This window comes from Aythya fuligula, chromosome 2, assembly GCF_009819795.1.
Source record: "Aythya fuligula isolate bAytFul2 chromosome 2, bAytFul2.pri, whole genome shotgun sequence".
NCBI classification, from domain to species: domain Eukaryota; kingdom Metazoa; phylum Chordata; class Aves; order Anseriformes; family Anatidae; genus Aythya; species Aythya fuligula.
This window is the reverse complement of record NC_045560.1, coordinates 84,276,444-84,293,257: the sequence shown is the minus strand read 5'-3', so window position 1 is coordinate 84,293,257 and position 16,814 is coordinate 84,276,444.

Below are 16,814 nucleotides of genomic sequence, written 5' to 3'. Positions count from 1 at the left end.
AAAATCCAGCTGCTTACACATCTGATACCCTCTAATACTGCTCATACAGGCCAAACCTTTCTGATGATCATGCACCAGGGGTGGGAGTCTCATTCTGAGAGACAAAACCCTTCCTCACACAGATCACACAGGGAGGAGCATCCCTCACCCATGGCTTGCATTTTTATTAATTCGCTGATAACAAAACCTTGCAGGCACTCTGCAGCCTTTTAAATATGTATTTAGAAGCATGTTGGCTCCTTGAACAAAATGATTTGTTTCCAGTGTAGCAGAGAACACGCTTTTCATATTTAACATTCCCTCTATTGCTTAGATTCATTCTTAGAGGTGTATTGTGTTAAAAGTTCCTTCTGGAAAAAACAAACAAACAAACAAAACCCACAAAACACCACCACCAACAAAAACCTATGAAATCTCAAACTATTCATTCTTTTTAACATGTTTCTGGTAAAGAGAATTTAAATAAGCATTTTAACACGCTTTTCAGGCCTTGCCATGGTGTGCTTGCATGTTTCTGGAAAGAGAAAGGTCCAGGGAGCAAGGGAAAGCAAGCTGAAAGATGAAAAGATGCTTCTTGGGACTACTCAAAGGCCAAAATGGAAACAGCCTGGCTTATAGCTCCAGGCAGCCCATGCTGGCTTGGCAGGTAGAAGACAGCTTTTGACCTGCAACTAGAATAGATTAGTGCTGGGCCCCACCCCAAGATATCTGGCGAAGCTGCAAGCTAGCACAGGGCCTGGAGTGAGCAGCCTTCTCCTGGCAGCCACCAACATGTCCTGAAACTGGTATGTGCTCCACCAGGGCATAAAACTCATTTTCTCCAGGGAAGATGTGGTGCCCAGGCTGATAACCCAGGGTTCACTCAGCAAACTACTGAACTAGACAGAGATTTTGTCAGGAGAAAGCACACAGGCACTTGAATTTTATTTTTTGGTCAGTGCAGCTATTGCTCCCTGCTCTCCTAGACTTCAGCTAAGATGCCACGCTCCAAATCCGCAGCACAGGCTCAGCTGGATCAACCTTGTTATCTGCAGGGACACGAGGTGAGCTTCTCTAGCAGGCGTGAATCAAATTAGAGAAATATTCTTCACGGCATAAGCAGACTCCTCAAAATTCCCCATGCCAGATTTGTTACCAGAGATTAATTTCCATCATTTGCTGTCTGAGTTCCAGCTTTGCTGCCCTTCCAGGTCACCCCCAGCCCTGGTGTGGGGCAGAGCAGGTGCTAATGGTAAGCAGAGAAGTCGGAGATTGCTCTCAGGCCTCATTATTTCCTCTGCCACGGGAGCCCAGCTGGTTTATTCATTCAGCTGTGTACCACCCAGAGCCTGCTATGGGTCCTTGGCTCCTGCATCGTACTGCTTGCTGTTTTTTACCTTAGCCCCGTTCACAATTACAGCCCAAGGTGTATGTTACAAACTGCACTACGCTGGACACTCCAAAATTGATTTACAGGTGGCAGCTCTAGCACCCGCTAATGCCTTATTGATTCTTCTTTTTGTGTCTCCTGTGATCTCCGGTGGAGGCAGCAGATTTAGATCGGCGGATCAGATTGGCATGACCCTTATCTTTAAAGATAAAGAATCTGAAAGCTTGGAGTTGCCCCCGCATGTCAGATTTGCACGGAGCCTGCATGCCAACCTGTGCTTGCACACGACAACGAGAGGTATTGCTGCAGGAGTACTGCCAGAAAACAGCCTCGCATGGTGGACCTGGAAACTCACTGAAAGCAGGTGGAAGCAAATCCAACCTCCTTTTGCATGCTGAAGCTTTAATGTGGGTGGGTTTGCTCCTGTGTGGACTTTTCCACATAAGCCCTCGCACCTTCATGGCTGCTGCACTGCGATCTTTGGCCCTTTCTCTACTCCTGCTTTGCAAGGAGCTCTCCAGCCAGGCAATGCCTGCTGCCTGCTCAATGCTGAGGTTGCTCACCTGCCTCCTTCTCCTGAATTTTGCTTCCAGCACGTTAATTCGGTTAATGCCCTCGATGATAAAGCATCGTGCCCTACACGCTCTCAGTGTGGCGACCCTTGTGGCACAGGGTTGCTTGTCCTCACTGCTGGATAGGAGGGAAGGGCATGCAGTCTTTCCAAAACCACACAGATGAGGTCTAATTGATTTTTTTCTCCCACAGAGGTGAGACCCAACAATTTGCCCATCTGCTTGCCATTTCCACACACCAGTCTTCCTGGGGTGGCTTTACAGCCGGAGCTGGAGGTGAGGCTTTGTAGCACACCCCACCAGGAGCTCGGTCTCTGCCGAGCAGAGGTGTCAGCCCTGGAGGCAGCTCCCTGCTGGTGAACGTGGGCCGAGAGCCCTCAACGCCCCCAAAAAGCAAGAGCTGAGCATCCAGTCGGGCAGGGGAGAGCAGACAACACACAACCACCTCTGAAAATGCGTGTCACTGCCTCTCCGCTTCATTTCCCACAGTAACAGCAGCAAGGGCTAATGGATGAAATATTTGTTAATTTGTTACTTGGCCCGAAAGGTGTTGCCCGAGCAAGGAGCACGGTGCGTTTCCCTCCCTCTGAGCATGTACCTGGGGCTGCAGCCACAGGCTGCTGCTGCTCTGAGTGCTGCTGTCATGGCTTGACACCAGGCCTTTGTCCCTGGGTTGCTGCTGCCCGTGCCTGGCGTGCGTTGGTAGGATTTTATTTTATTTCCCGAGCACAGGGAGCTGGCCCAGCTGATCACCTGCCAAAGATCAGCTGGAGCCCGTGGTCCCCTTGCCGCCTGCACTGCCCTTTATTAGCAGGGCACAGGGAAGTGCTTTCTGTGGGGGAGAGCATCCCTCCCTTCGTGCCACCTGCGACCTGTGAAGCACCTGGAGCCGCGAGGTGAGCCAGCTGGGTCCCGGCCATGCTCCACGGCCAGCTGGAGCCCTTCCACCCTCCAGCAAATGCTCAGTGGCCAGGCACACGCAGGCAGAGCCGCTCGCTTCTGCTGCCACCGCAGGCTTGTGCAGCTGCAGAGGTCGCCCTGAAAACGCGGCCTCTTGTTATTCTCTCGGTGAGCAGTGGTAGCTGCCCCTGGGTGTTTTCCTTTGCCGTTTCTTTCCAGAAGGGTGTGCGAAGCAAGCGACGTGATTTTTAAGCTGAAGCAACGCTTCAAAGGAAGCGCTCCAGAAGGAGAAACTCCACTCACCCACAGCAGTTTTGTGGAAAAAGGAGCCAGCAGCAGGCACAGCGCCGGGCGGGTTTTATAACAAGCCTCGTGTGCTGGGTGTGGATTTGCAGGCACTCCTACCAGCATCCCCCCCTTGCAGGAGGATTAGCCCCATGGATTACGGATGCCCTTGAAGGAGGCTGGCGTACTCTCAGGTGCTCTCAGCACAAGAGCTGCACCCCAGCAGCGTGGTGTTTGGGACCATGAAGAGCCAGGAACCCCCTGCCCAGAGGTGCTCAAGGCCAGGCCGGATGGGGCTTTGGGCAGCCTGGTCTGGGGGGAGGTGTCCCTGCCCGTGGCAGGGGGCTGGATTTATGTTGTATTTATATTTATATTCTATTTGAGGTCCCTTCCGACCCAAACCACGCCGTGGATCCGATCCTGGGCTCGTTGTCGCGGCCTGACGCCAGGTGGAGCTGCACAAGCGACAGCGAAGCCCCGCAGCTCACCGAGGCGCTGCCCTTCAGTGCACACCCTGCCGGCTCGCCCTCTGCCTGCTCATGCCTGCTGCAGGCAGCGGTGGGAGAAATCAGGCCTGGGTCCCTCTGCATAGCAGCACAGACCCAGAGATATTTTAGTAGTGAATCAGTTACACCAACCCCTTCCCGTAGCTTCTGGAGGGGTCTGGCATCTTTACATCATGTAAAGATCCTCCCAGCATAAACCTTGAGCATGTCTTTCACGCGGCCTTTTCCTGTTTTATTTGGGGGTTTTCTTTCCCGACTTCACAAGAACCCCCCGAAAAACTTCCCCATCCCCTTCCCCATCTCCTTCTCTGTCTCTGTCCCTCTCCTCTTGAAGCTGCTGAAAATTAGCAGCTCAATTTAAGAGCACTTCTGTGCTTGTCAGCAGCTTAGCCCGCTGCAACAGTGTCTCAGACCGCACAGAGGACACCAGAGCCTGTCAGTGACTCCTTCATCTTTATTTTCTCTTCAGTGTGAAGTGTCAGTGGTGTAAGCCCAGCGGATTTTGGAGGGCTCTGTTTGCTATGACACGATCACGATGGGAGCGAGGCAAGGTTCCTCCAGCCCAGCACTCCTAAACCTTCCCTGCAGTGGCAACCCTTCACTTCAGCCTTCCCTGCCTCTTGCTTAGAGTGCAAAATTTAAAAAACAACAGCAACAATTTCCAGAAATAAGATGAGCCTCTCAGTTCATCTGGAGGTATTTTTTCAAGAGGCTCTGAGCAGTTCTCTAATATCGCTTTGTCTCCCCTGTGCTTCTCCAGCCTCACTCGTGACCTGGACGAGCTGGAAGCTGGAGATTTTTAAATTAAAGTAGAAACCCCCCGGGGAAATGAGGCAGCTGTTCTTCTAATATGTACACAGATATCTAATGCATATTGATGAATTACATATACCATTTATATTTATGTTTAAAAGGTCAACGGTGTATATTTACGTACACGCACGTATGTATGGATGCATACAAGATTGTACATAAAAGGTCAACAGCATGAATAAGAAAAACAAGCTGGTATTTCTAGCTCTTCTGTTTAATTTGAGATACACTGGGGGTCACCTAGGATGGCAGCGAAGGCTGGTGGCAATCATCACCCTGTTCTGCAGGTCTGTATGCTCACCTGCAGTGCCTTGTAGCCTCAGAGAAAATCCCCTCACACACTCTTTTTCCACTCAGCCTGGGGAATTCAACAGGGCACTTTATCATGGGGTGCTTTCCATCGACTTACTGGGGGGGAAAAGCAACTGAAAATTAGAGTATAATTTTCCCCAAACAAGCCTAATTTAAAACAAACTAAATGGCCTGTGTGAAACCAATCAAGGAAATAAATTTAAAAAAAAAAAAAAAAAAAAAAAAAAAAGATCTGGTTAACAGATGGTCCCAGAGCTAAGGGAAGCTCTGAAATGAGCTCAACCACACTAAGCTGTTAGAGGCTCCCAGCAAACAGGCCAAAATAGCCACTGCTAAATGCCAGAGTCATTATCAAACACACCAATCTGCCTGTAAACGAGACAACGTTTCTACTGAAAGCAAGACTGTTAAAAGTACAACCTCCTCATCCTGCATATTTGTGGTGACTGCTGTTATTAGAAGTGGGTATTGCTGTTTAAGTGCCAATAATGAACTTTCATCCCTTGCTTCTCTTTCTCCTGTCAGCCCAATATAGGTCCGAAGGCAAGACGTGCATGGCCTTACTCTTCCAGTCTTACCAGGAGGTAGGAAAAAAGCAGTTGCAGTTAATCTTACTTTTATTCCCCTGTTCACACCTCATCTAAAGATTGATTGGGGCCCTGACCCAACAAAGCACACAAATGCACGCTTAGCTTCGAGCAGGCCTCGATTTATAGTTCCAGTAACTTCCCAGCAATGGGAACAGGCACATGCTGGCACTCCATGCTCGAGTGCTTTGCTGGATTCGAGTGCTTCGGGGTACAGCCTGCACAGTTCTGTGTTTCTGACCACTGTGTTCATCTCCCTCCAGAGAGCACTGGGGCAGGAACAGGACTCAGCTACGCCTGATGGTGCAGGAGGCTCCACTTCCAGATGTTGAATGAAGATCCCCTTCCGCTGCAGCTGTAGAAGAGACAACACAACATGAGAAGTCTCAAATTCTTCTCGTTGTCGCTTTTTTTCCAGTTTCCTAATGATGTAGGGGCAATGTGACCGGCACTGCACATCGCTGCTCTACTTCCCTACCTCAAATGTGCCAGAGGCAGGATTTGAATTTAAAATTGACAAACTGGAGAAACAGACTGCAAAAATAATAAGATGGAAATCTGTAAAGACAAGTGCAAAGCATTACACTTGAGCAGGAATAATCAATTTCCCGAGTACAAATTGGGACCAAATAGTTAGGAAGTGTTGGAGAACAGGTTCTGGGGACTGCAGTGGGTCATAAACTGAACAGACCTATGAGAGGGTGCTGTGAAATAAGTGAACATGTTAAGGGGGTCAGAGAACCCCTAGCTGCAGGAGAAAAACCCCAAGAGAGGGAAAAAAGGTGTAGTCACCAAAGATCTCCAATCTCCCTATAGAAACTTTGGAGCAGTAAGAGTTATACATGAAAAGAAATCAATGACTAGAATCACCTGTCCATGTTTATGTATGTGTTTGTTTACAGCTTAAATATATTTTTAATACATTAATAGCCTTTAGATAGAAAAAGGCAGCTATAGCAAGCCCCTGTCTGTTCTCCTTTCTCTATTTCACACTTCAGGCTTTGCAGACAGTAAGGAAGATACCCGTGCTGCTCCTCCGCAAAGGCGTTGATGGCAGTGGTGTTTCACGTGTTCCAGTGCCACAAAGGTTTCACTGCACCTCCAAAAAATACCATGTAAGAAAAATGCAAAGGTGCAGCAGCACAGACTAGGAAATGGGGCTGTGCTCTTGGCTTCCCCAGTGGAGAAGGATCTGGCTAATGGTGTCCAGGGAGATCAGATCCTGCCCAACTGCACATTGCTGAAGAGGAACATCCACAAAACCAACCAGCCAGTTTCCTAAAAGCGTGCCTCCTGAGTCCCTCACAGACTTGCTTGGCTTTACCCTTCTAATCTCGCTAGCAGGAAGGCAAATCTGATTGCAATTAATCTCACGTGACAAACAGAGAAGGGAGCCAGAAAGGCAGGAGGGCTCGCTGAAAGCAGCAGTGAGATGGGGCAGCACAGCCAGGACGTGAGCTCAGCCTCACCCAGCTGGGATCGCCCTGCTGGGCAGGGCTTCAGGAGCAGGCAGGCTGTACTTCCCCTTGCAGCTGTGACTAAAAACACCCAAACTGCCCATAAAGCAAGCATGTTTAGTTTTTTTTTTTCCTTCCAGTTCTTCCTCTCCTTTATCACTACCAGCATATTCATGCCACTGTCCCAGATGAGTAAGATTCAACGTTATTTATTGAGTTACACTGCTGCGAATGTCTACTTCTCCTACGCAGCCACGTGCTCAGCAGCTCTCAGCTATCTCCCACTGAAAAGGAAATATTTTGGTAGAAAAATGACACTTGGCAAGGCTTGGTGCCATCACACTCACCAGGCTGAACTGGGGTTAAGGAGAAGGGTGAACATAGGGGAAAGAATAATATTGCTCTCAGCATGAGAGCCTGTCTTCTATATTCACAGCAGTACAAATTGCTGCTAAGTACTGGTGTGAGGAAAAGTATTTTCTTATGCATATTTATAAAAATGCATAGAAATAATTTGAGAAGCAATAGATCACCATGTAATACAAAGTAAACTGATGTATGTTTTCAGAGATTGGTCTCATAATACCTACACTTGCATTGAAAAGACTACAGAGGGTAAACTGCTTATCATACTCCTCTTAATACTTTATTCCTCTTCTTATAAGGAATGGCTTTAAACTGCTGCATGTATTGCTTTTCACATTTCACTGTTTGTGTTAGAAGGTAAACCTGCCCTAGAATAATAGATTACCCCATCTGTAAGCGGTGCAAAGGTTAATGCAAAGATTTTTTGCTCTTGTTAAGCTGCATTAGCCAATATGATGGCTTTTTCTAAAATGTAGTTTCAATGGTTCTGCTATTTCAAAATATGTTTGACTATTTTGCTATCTTTTTTTTGAAGCTCATTATTTCCCAGCTGGGAATAGAGCAGACTGTGGGCTGAGGCAGCTGGCAGATGGACAGGGAGGAAGAACTGCCATCCCCCAACAGGCTTCACCCACACTTGCTGGGGAATTGCTTTCCTCAAAGCACAGCCCCAATTTAGGTTAGCTGGAAGCAGCTCATTTTTAAAGAAATCTTATGATACCCAGTGTTAAGAGAAATGAAGTAAAGACTTCTGAGATGCATTGCTACTTCTAACCCCACTTTAAAGCAGTAACTCCCCCTACAATACATAATAGATTAAAAAAAAATAAAAATCTACCCCAAATGAAGACTTTTTAACTGTTTTCCCTCCTCATGTTTCCTTTTCTTCTTCTGTCTTGATCTATGCATATTCAGAACTAATTGGGAAACCCACTCTGCTAATTTTCCTTTGGGTTTTGGAAGGAGGAATTCATCAGACATTGACAGCACAGAAATACCAAGTACTCCAGTCAAGTTTTTTGAAGGGACTGAAGAAGGAAGTCCATCCAAGCACACTCGTTTAGACATCTGAGAAAAGAAGTCAGAGTGGACTTCTGAGTGATGAGACCCAAGGATTCACAAGGAGCATCTTCAATGGTGCTATCTACAGCAACAGCAATAAACAAACAAACAAACAAACAAACAAAAAAACAACACTGTTTGTTTGTTTTGTTTTTGTTTTCTTTTTTTTTTTTCTGATCTTCCACTTCAGACACAGTTTGACTATGCAGCTGGAAAAGCAAGTGAGTCTCTTCCACATATGTGCTCTGTATTCCAAAACATACAATAAAATGTTCATGGTGCATATGGGGCTTGGCTGTGCAATCGCTGTGCAGGCAGCGAAGCGAGGGGCTGGACCACCAGGCTGGGCAATAAATGTACTGCTATTGCACTGGGGCTTTATTTCTGCCTGCAGTTCAGAGCCCTGCAGAGCACACCCCCACCGGGACTCCACGTCCCCTCCGAGTGAGCCCTCAATTGACTACAGCAAACTGTGGTGACAGTCCGGAGAGTCATGGCAAAACTGACACAGCAAAGTTCCTCTTTCACTGCCATTTACCTGTCAGCTTAAAAGAACACAAATTCACGTGCCTTCATCGACACCAGCTGCTATGAATGACTAAAATTCATGACTTTTCCTAGACATTTCTCCTGTGGTAAAGTTGGCATGGCTAAATTATGGTAGTTATTTGCTAATGACAATATTTAGGCTCGCAGTAAGACTGTGGATTTAGGAGCTTCCATCTGTCCAGCCAGAGGGTGGCGACTACAGCACCTTAGGTGAGTTGTTCATTTCTTTGTGGCTGTAACCACTTCCAGCCTCCAGGAAAGGCACAGCACATTCAGGAGTCCTTCAGGGACCAACAGAGGCTCACCGTGACAATATTCACTGGGTGATCACAGTGAGTTATCGGAGTCATCCTGTGCTGCATTATGCTTTCTCAACCAAAAGCAGCCTCTGCTCTACGAGAAGATCAAGCATAGTAGCTGGGTCCACAAACAAGCTCTGGGTCCTCCCAGGCAATTTCCAGCTCGGCTCCAGGAGGGCTGTAGTGCTGTGACTGACTGCTCCCCTGCAACCGACTGTGCTGGCACGGCACCTGTGTTCTGTAATTTACAGGGCTAGAGCCCGAGGCTTTAAATCCCTTAGGACAGGAGACCTCTTTTAGCTGGGGTTATACAGAGTGCATAATAATAGCCCTGTGCCTAGCAGAGTAACGGCCTACCACGTCTACTCATTATTACTGATGATCATGTTATGGTGTTAGTAACAATTGTCTTTATGTCAAGACTTCTCCAGGAAGCAGCTGGATGGCAGAAGGCACTAAAAAGTTTCCCTCCGCTATCCTGCCTTGTGGCATGAATAGGTAACACTAAATCCCTGTAAAAAATACACAGCTCAGGCTTCCTTCCTTCTCTCATTAAAAGGCACTTTCTTAGGGGGAGGTTAATTATTTAACGAGCTGTTTGATTCACCTCCTTAACCCACTTTGCCTGGTCTTCTGCGGCTGGCTGCCCCGATGCTGCCTGTGCTGTGAGGATGCTGGGCATGATGCTGCCACTCCTGCCAAAGGCAGCTGAAGGAGGCTGCTCACAGCACAGCTGTAGGCTGCCATGGCTGCACATTTCCCACCTGTATCTACCACCAACAGCCCTTGCTGCGGGGGCATGCGGCCAAGAAAATACACTTGCGTGTAGCAGGAACCTCCTTCCTGGGGCATGGACTCTCTTGGTTGAATTGCAGCTCTACATCCCACATGCTGGCCTCTGCCTCATCCCAGCCCTCCAGAACCTGCTCTGGTTTTAAAATGCTTGAAGATCCCACAGCATTTTCTACCTTAGCAAACACCTCTTTCATAAATCTTTCCTTATCAGCCACAGCAGATCCCTATCAAGTGACTTTGCTGAGAAAAGACCATTTTCCGAATGTTTAGAGCAAGTGCCTTGCTGCTGGCTCTGTGAGCACTGGTGTTTGTGTCCAACATGGAGTGAGAGGGCTGACTGGGCAAAGCCCTGCCTTTTAATTTCTAGAGAAACCTGTGGTTTCAAGCAGGTCAGTGTTGAGGCCCCTCAGGAGAAATTAATTTCTGAGCTGGTCATAAACATATTTTCTAAGCCAATGCCCCGTATTCTACTCCAGCACATATTGTAAAAATTACAGAAAAGAAAAAAAAAAAAGTGCTTTAAATGGCAATTATAGACCATTAAGCATACTTTAGCAAGGCAGTATTACGCCTAAAAGACAACCAGAGTCCCATGAAAGAGCCAAGGGAAAAATTAACAGCGCCGGCAAGAACGCTCAGTGCTGTGGAAATCCATCATTAGCCACGCGGCCGTGCTGCAGTGGCTCAGCAAAGCAGCCGGTCCGATGCCCATCCTGCTGGTGCTGACCATTTGCAGGACATGGCTGGTCATAATGACTCGCAGTTTTCATCTCAGTACTGTAGGGTACGTCCCAGTCACTCTAATATTGGTTGCCCGTAAAGAAATATCGTACCTGAATAGTGGAAATAAAACCTTACTCACAAGGTTTTATGACAGACCTTTACAGGATTTAGTTATATTTTCATCTGAAGCCCAAGTTAAGGCTTGCAGGCTGTTTTTAAATAAAAGCGTGTTAACTGCAGATGATGAGAGCATTTGTTCCAGCTCAGTAAAAGACAAATTGACTTGATTAATGAATACCTTGCTGGAACACTCACTTTAATCAGAAGCTTCATATCAATAGTTTTAATATATCAAAGATAAGGAGAGGTGGAGATTCGCTGATTGCTTGTTAGCATCACCCAAAGTTTGTCTGCTTCTGCCCTGCAAACTTTGCTTCTGTGCAATAAAGAATTTCTTGGCTCCTAATCCAGACATTATTTTTTCAAGGAGCTTTCAGGAAAGGAGGGCTTATAGCTAGTGTAAAGGTCTTACCTGTGTTTCTAAATGGAGCATTAATACTTTATGTTATCTCGGGGAGCTCATACTGTTGGTTCCTTGAGTTTCCTTAGTGAGACTGAATACATTACTCCTATGTACAGTGGAAATTATTCCATCAATACTTGTAAGCAACAGAAATATTCAATGAAAAGTAGGACACACGTGCTATTTCTTTTCTCTGTAGAAATTTCTTGGAGCATAAACTTAAAACAAAATAAATCTTGCAATTTTGCTTCTGGGTGAGGTATATTTTCCTGACTTGGCCCCGTTTGCTGCTGCTGCTGGGCCCATGTGTCAGCCCCAAACTGAAATACATTCACTGTACCACCGACAACATGGCTACGTCTATTTTTAGGATTTGCGCATGCAGCCAGTGAGCTGAGCTAGCCACACATAATGCAAACCTCCCTTCCAGCTGCTGAGCTCATTAAAATCTCACATATAACACTGTAAGATGGAGCCCATCACTTTTCCAGCAGAGGCCGAGCCACTGATGCCGAGTGGCTGCCCGTTTGGTGCTGTGCCTGTCTGTGGCACATCACGTCTGAGGTTACACCTCCGTGGTAGTCCATCAGCTGGAGCCATAATCATCCAAAGGTTTTAATATGCTCTGAGGACTGTTTTTCAGGCACTCTCCTCTCTGTACAGCTAATGGGCTCAGACAGCTGCCCCTGTAACGAGCGTGTTCTCATTAGAGTATTATCTCAAGGTATCATTCAGCGAATTTACTTTTCTGATGTGTTCAAAACACTGAAATGAAATCAAAATATAAAATGGCACAGTATGGCTTAACACACTTCTGTTCCTGCCGTCAGGAAGCCCTGTGGCAGTCGTAGGAAGAATGTCTTACAGAAATCCCCAGACCCTCATTCCTAGGGACCTCAGTGAGCTGTGTGTCTTGGCTCAACTGCGCATTCAGCCTGTGGGGATAAGCTCCACACATAAATATAAAGGGAATTATATATGTGCCTGTGTAATACACACAGGCTTTCAGGACCCCTTTCTATTTGAGCTGTAGGCATCAATCCATCGATTGCCCTCCCCAGTATGCTCAGCTGCTAATGATCAGAGATAATATACCAACTTTTCCTGAGAGCATGCTTGAACTCTCATTATGTTTGGGGCACAAAAGACTTCTTTTGACTGCAGAGCTATGGAAAAGATCAAGCTTTAGGGAGTTTCGACACAGCAGTTTAGGACTAGCTGCATGGCATCAAAGCAGTTGTCTACCTGAAAGTGCCCCAAACCAGATGTCAATAGGGAAAGGCAAGTGGGTATTCTCTCTGGGCACCCTCCAGAGGTCTGTACAGCAGAGAGAGTCCCTTTAACTTGCTTTGTAGCCCCTCTACCCAATAACAGGTTCAGGCTGGAATGAATGAGGATTTTTTTTCACAAATTCAGCTTATTTGACCACATGAATCATTGAGGGTTTACTGACAACCATTAAAACCAAGCGAGCTAAATGTTTTTATCTTGTAGAGCTGTCCTTAGGGTATTTAATTAAAAATAGGCTCCTGACCAAAAGAATTTCATCAGATTATTTCTCATGAAAGCATTTCTGTGAAAGAAGGTAATTGCTTGGAAAAGACTTATCCCATGGCATGTTCTTCTATTATAAAAGCTGTTTCTGCTTATATTCCAGGTATTCTGCCAAGAAATGAAGGACCATTACTGGGTATATATCTTATTTTCCCCCCATATAGTATTTCAAGATAATACGACGAGGATTTGACAAAAAACAGTTGTTGCTTGTCCATTAAAGCAGCAATTAAACTCTTGGCTATCATGGGAGGTTTGATGACGAGGTTAAAATTAAAATAAAATGATCCAATTCTAAAAAACAGTGTTGGTAGAAACACGATTATAGGTTTTCCACTTTCTCTTGCAATTTAGTCACTTGTCCATGAGATCTTCTTGCTTTCCACCCCCAGAGATACTTCACGTACATGGAAAGCTACTTCAGCGTTCATTCATGCAGTCCTCCCATAACACACCTGTAAATTGCTTTTATTGTCGTGCCTATAGCTAGAGGAATGAGGCCTAGAGAAAGTGACCGCTCTGTAGCCACAGGAGAGGTCTGCACAGCACAACAGCCATTTTCTCCAGTGTCCAAAGGTAAGATGTTAAATCATCTGTTGGAACACCCCCACTCGCTGCTGGTCAGGCCTACAACCTTACTCCTGCAGCTGAAAGCCCAAGCTATCATCTTCAGATGACAACGCCTTACTAAAGTTATTATTCAACAAACAGGACTCCTGATTCACACCTAAATTCTGGCATTTTAAGCTGTATTTTTATATTGCAATTTAATACATTAAAAATAATTAAAAATAATACATTTTAATACCATATACAAGCCAAAAAGGAATATAGTAAAATGGTATTGTTGGAGGAAAAGATAATGTTAAAATAAATTCAATAATATTTTTGAGCGTTATTGAAATATTTTTCTGAGATAATGAAAATCACCAAGTAGATTTAGTTACATGTAACATGTGATTAAATATACTTTACAAAACATCTAACATAACTTTTCATTTTTTAGTTGGAAACAGGCCTTTTGAAAAACTTCCCCCAGTACAAATCACCAGTGATTAAGATCTTGTAAGCCAAATGCTTTCAGTTCTACCTGTCCAATCTCATTTTTTTGTGATTCTGCATTTACAGAAAAATCTAACCAAGTTTTGGGACACTTACTGGAAACTTAGCTTTCCCCAAAAGCCGTCCATCTTCCTTCTGCCTTATCAGAAGGAAGGAAGAACACTTTATTCCAGCAGTCCAGAATTGCTTTACTTCTGTTTGGGGCACAACTCAAGGCCAGCTATCCTCAGTATGTGCTAAGTGCTTTAGAGCAGACTGCACCTTTTTATGCAATAGGTTCTGCCATGAGAGATGAGCAGTTCAAGCAATGGGATGACTTGTCTTTCCTATGAACTAGCTGCTGTAGAGCTGTTTGACAGTGTAATTCAAAATGAAATTGGGCAGCTGGGTTTAAACAAGAAGGGAAGAACATTTTACAGGAAGTGCAATGAGTGCTGTACTTTATTCCCTCACTGGCCCAACCTGCCTGCATCAGAATCTAGTGCAAACTTGCTCTCTCTCTTTGCACTGGTGTCAGCCTGATGAAATCCATGTTTTTTCATACTTGTTCTTCGATAGCGTTCTTTTTGATCAAATAAAAAAACTTGCTCCTTTGCCCCCAAACATCAGCAAGGCTTTATCTTTTATTAATCGAACATAGCACAGGTGACAACTTGGTTTGCCACCTTGATTTTGATAGAAATGCCAGGATGGCCTTCCCGTTCCTCCCAGCCCACCCCCTCGTTCTCACCAGCTCCCCCACCTTCTCTGGCCAGCAAAGGTGAGCAATAGGTCATGGTCCCCGGACTAATGAGCTGTTCCAGCACCTCTTTCACTGCCTTATTGCCCAACTAAAACTGGTCCAATAGCTATTAATGGCAAGGGAATCAGTCACCCAATTTAATGAGAGAATATTTTAACCTCCTGGGGGACATGCCACTCAGAGACATTATTTTTCCCTTTTCCCCAAAATATAATTAACCTCTGCAGAGTGTGGAAAGCATAGGCCCTGTGCACTGAAGCCTTTTTATTTATTTAATGAAAAATAAAATAAACACACACCTCCCTCAGCCCTTGGTGCACCTCATTATGCTGAGCCCTCTACTAAAGCTGATCTGGGATATTAGCACTAACACAGCCCTGCCCTAACGCAGTGAAGAAATGAGATGTCACAACCTTAGAGGCATGGTGTGCCAAACAACACCACACAACGTGTAACAGCATGCCCCTACAATGTTCACCTCCATTTAGGCATAGACTGACCTTTTCAGAAGAAAGATGGCCATACACAGACATTGAACATATTAATAATGATAATTAAAGTGGGGTATTTTAAAACACAGCACTGGGTAACCCTGCTCACATCCAGAGCCCTGGCACAGCTGCCCTGCTGGCTGGATATCCTGGGCACAGACCCACAGAAGTCTTGAGGTGGTTCAGATGCACAAGTCCTAATGATCCGTAAGTGATGTAGGCACATTTATACAACTGCCCTCGCTCTGTTGGGCCAGTTTCCTCCCTCATTATCCCCCAAGAGCACAATCTGCCCAGGTGCTGTGGCAGAGACGTACAAGAGTTAGAGTAAGCACTCACTGGCTGCTCTCTGGAGCGCAGCGGGGTGGATATCAGACCTCCCTCCCGTGTAATTCGGCATCTGTGGGTTCAGCTCAGTTACTTTAACCAGGGACTAATCCATCACCAACGCTTGAGTAACAGCACAGTTATTACCAAACATTCGGTGTGTTTTTCTTCCCCTGGTAAGAGACTTTTACAATCTTAGCTGGCCCCTTGGCTGACATAATTCTGTACAAGCCTGGAATAATATGTTCTTCACTCATTTTGTCATATAATAGCCTCTACAACACTGAAGCAGATCAGTGTCCATTTTCCCTTATTTATCCCCCCCCCCAGAACAGTGCCTTTGTGTAAACCACGTCTTTCATCATTCTCCATTTGACAGCGGTAAGTTTCTTCACCACGCTAAGGAGGAAACGTTTTATTTACTCCACATAAAGCAAATATCCCAGAGAATTATTCCTTGATTAAGCATTAAGAAAGAGGGTAATGAAAGATCTTGTTTCACTGGACAACAAATTACACCTATTGGCCATGGCAGCCTAAGAGTAATGCAAGCAAACACAGCGATGCAATAATTCCCCTCGGGATATGCCACACACAGTTCTGCAGTGAAGTCAGCTGAGACTCTCTTGGTCAAAATGTCATTAGAGACATTAGGAAAATGCCACTGCTTGCTGATTTATGCAAAGTCCAGGGACTCCTCAGAACAAGAGAAAATGTTGCCTGTGAATTTTAAGTCCAGCAAAAATATGGTTTCATATTGTTTCTGCGAGTATTTTTTGTCATTCCCCTCTTTGCCCTAAAAAGAACAAAAACAAATCTTGATTTATTACTTGATTCAGACACAGAAGAATAATTATAAGAATATAATTATTACACTGGAATAATGGACTTTGCACTACAAAGTTGACAGAAGATTAAAAACTTTTTTTTGTGGGGTGGGGTGGAGGGATTGTTTGTTTGTTTCTGGTTTGTTTTTAAATTAATACCATGCACCTCTCCAGAGGATATATATCTGACCATATTGCTCTTTATCCAGCTCCTGAAGCTTTAGGCAGAGGAATGTCTCTTCTTTCTTTTTTTTTTTTTTTTTCCAGTTTCTTTTGAATGCCATTTACCCATGATTCTGTTAGGAATCAAGCATAATTAAATACATTTCTTTTGCATGGTGTTAATATAAGCAGAATTAATATATTTGATATGGGAGTTACAAACCCAACCTGCCTTTTAATTATATTTCATTAGAAATACCCCCGTGTCATTGGTAACAGTGATGCCAGGTCTACATGTCAAGGAGAGAACCCAGCTCCAAATGTCAGTTTTCCACCAAACCACAAACATACTAGTTCTGTAATTACACTGCTGAGCAGATATATTATTATTTGTCAGATGCAAATTTTTGTTTGTAACTTCTGAGTAAATAAATGCGTTCTTCCCTAAAAAAATTATTGGATATGCCACTTAGTTTATGCACAACTTGCTAATACTACTTGTTAATTTATAACAAATAGCCCTCTGCCTTG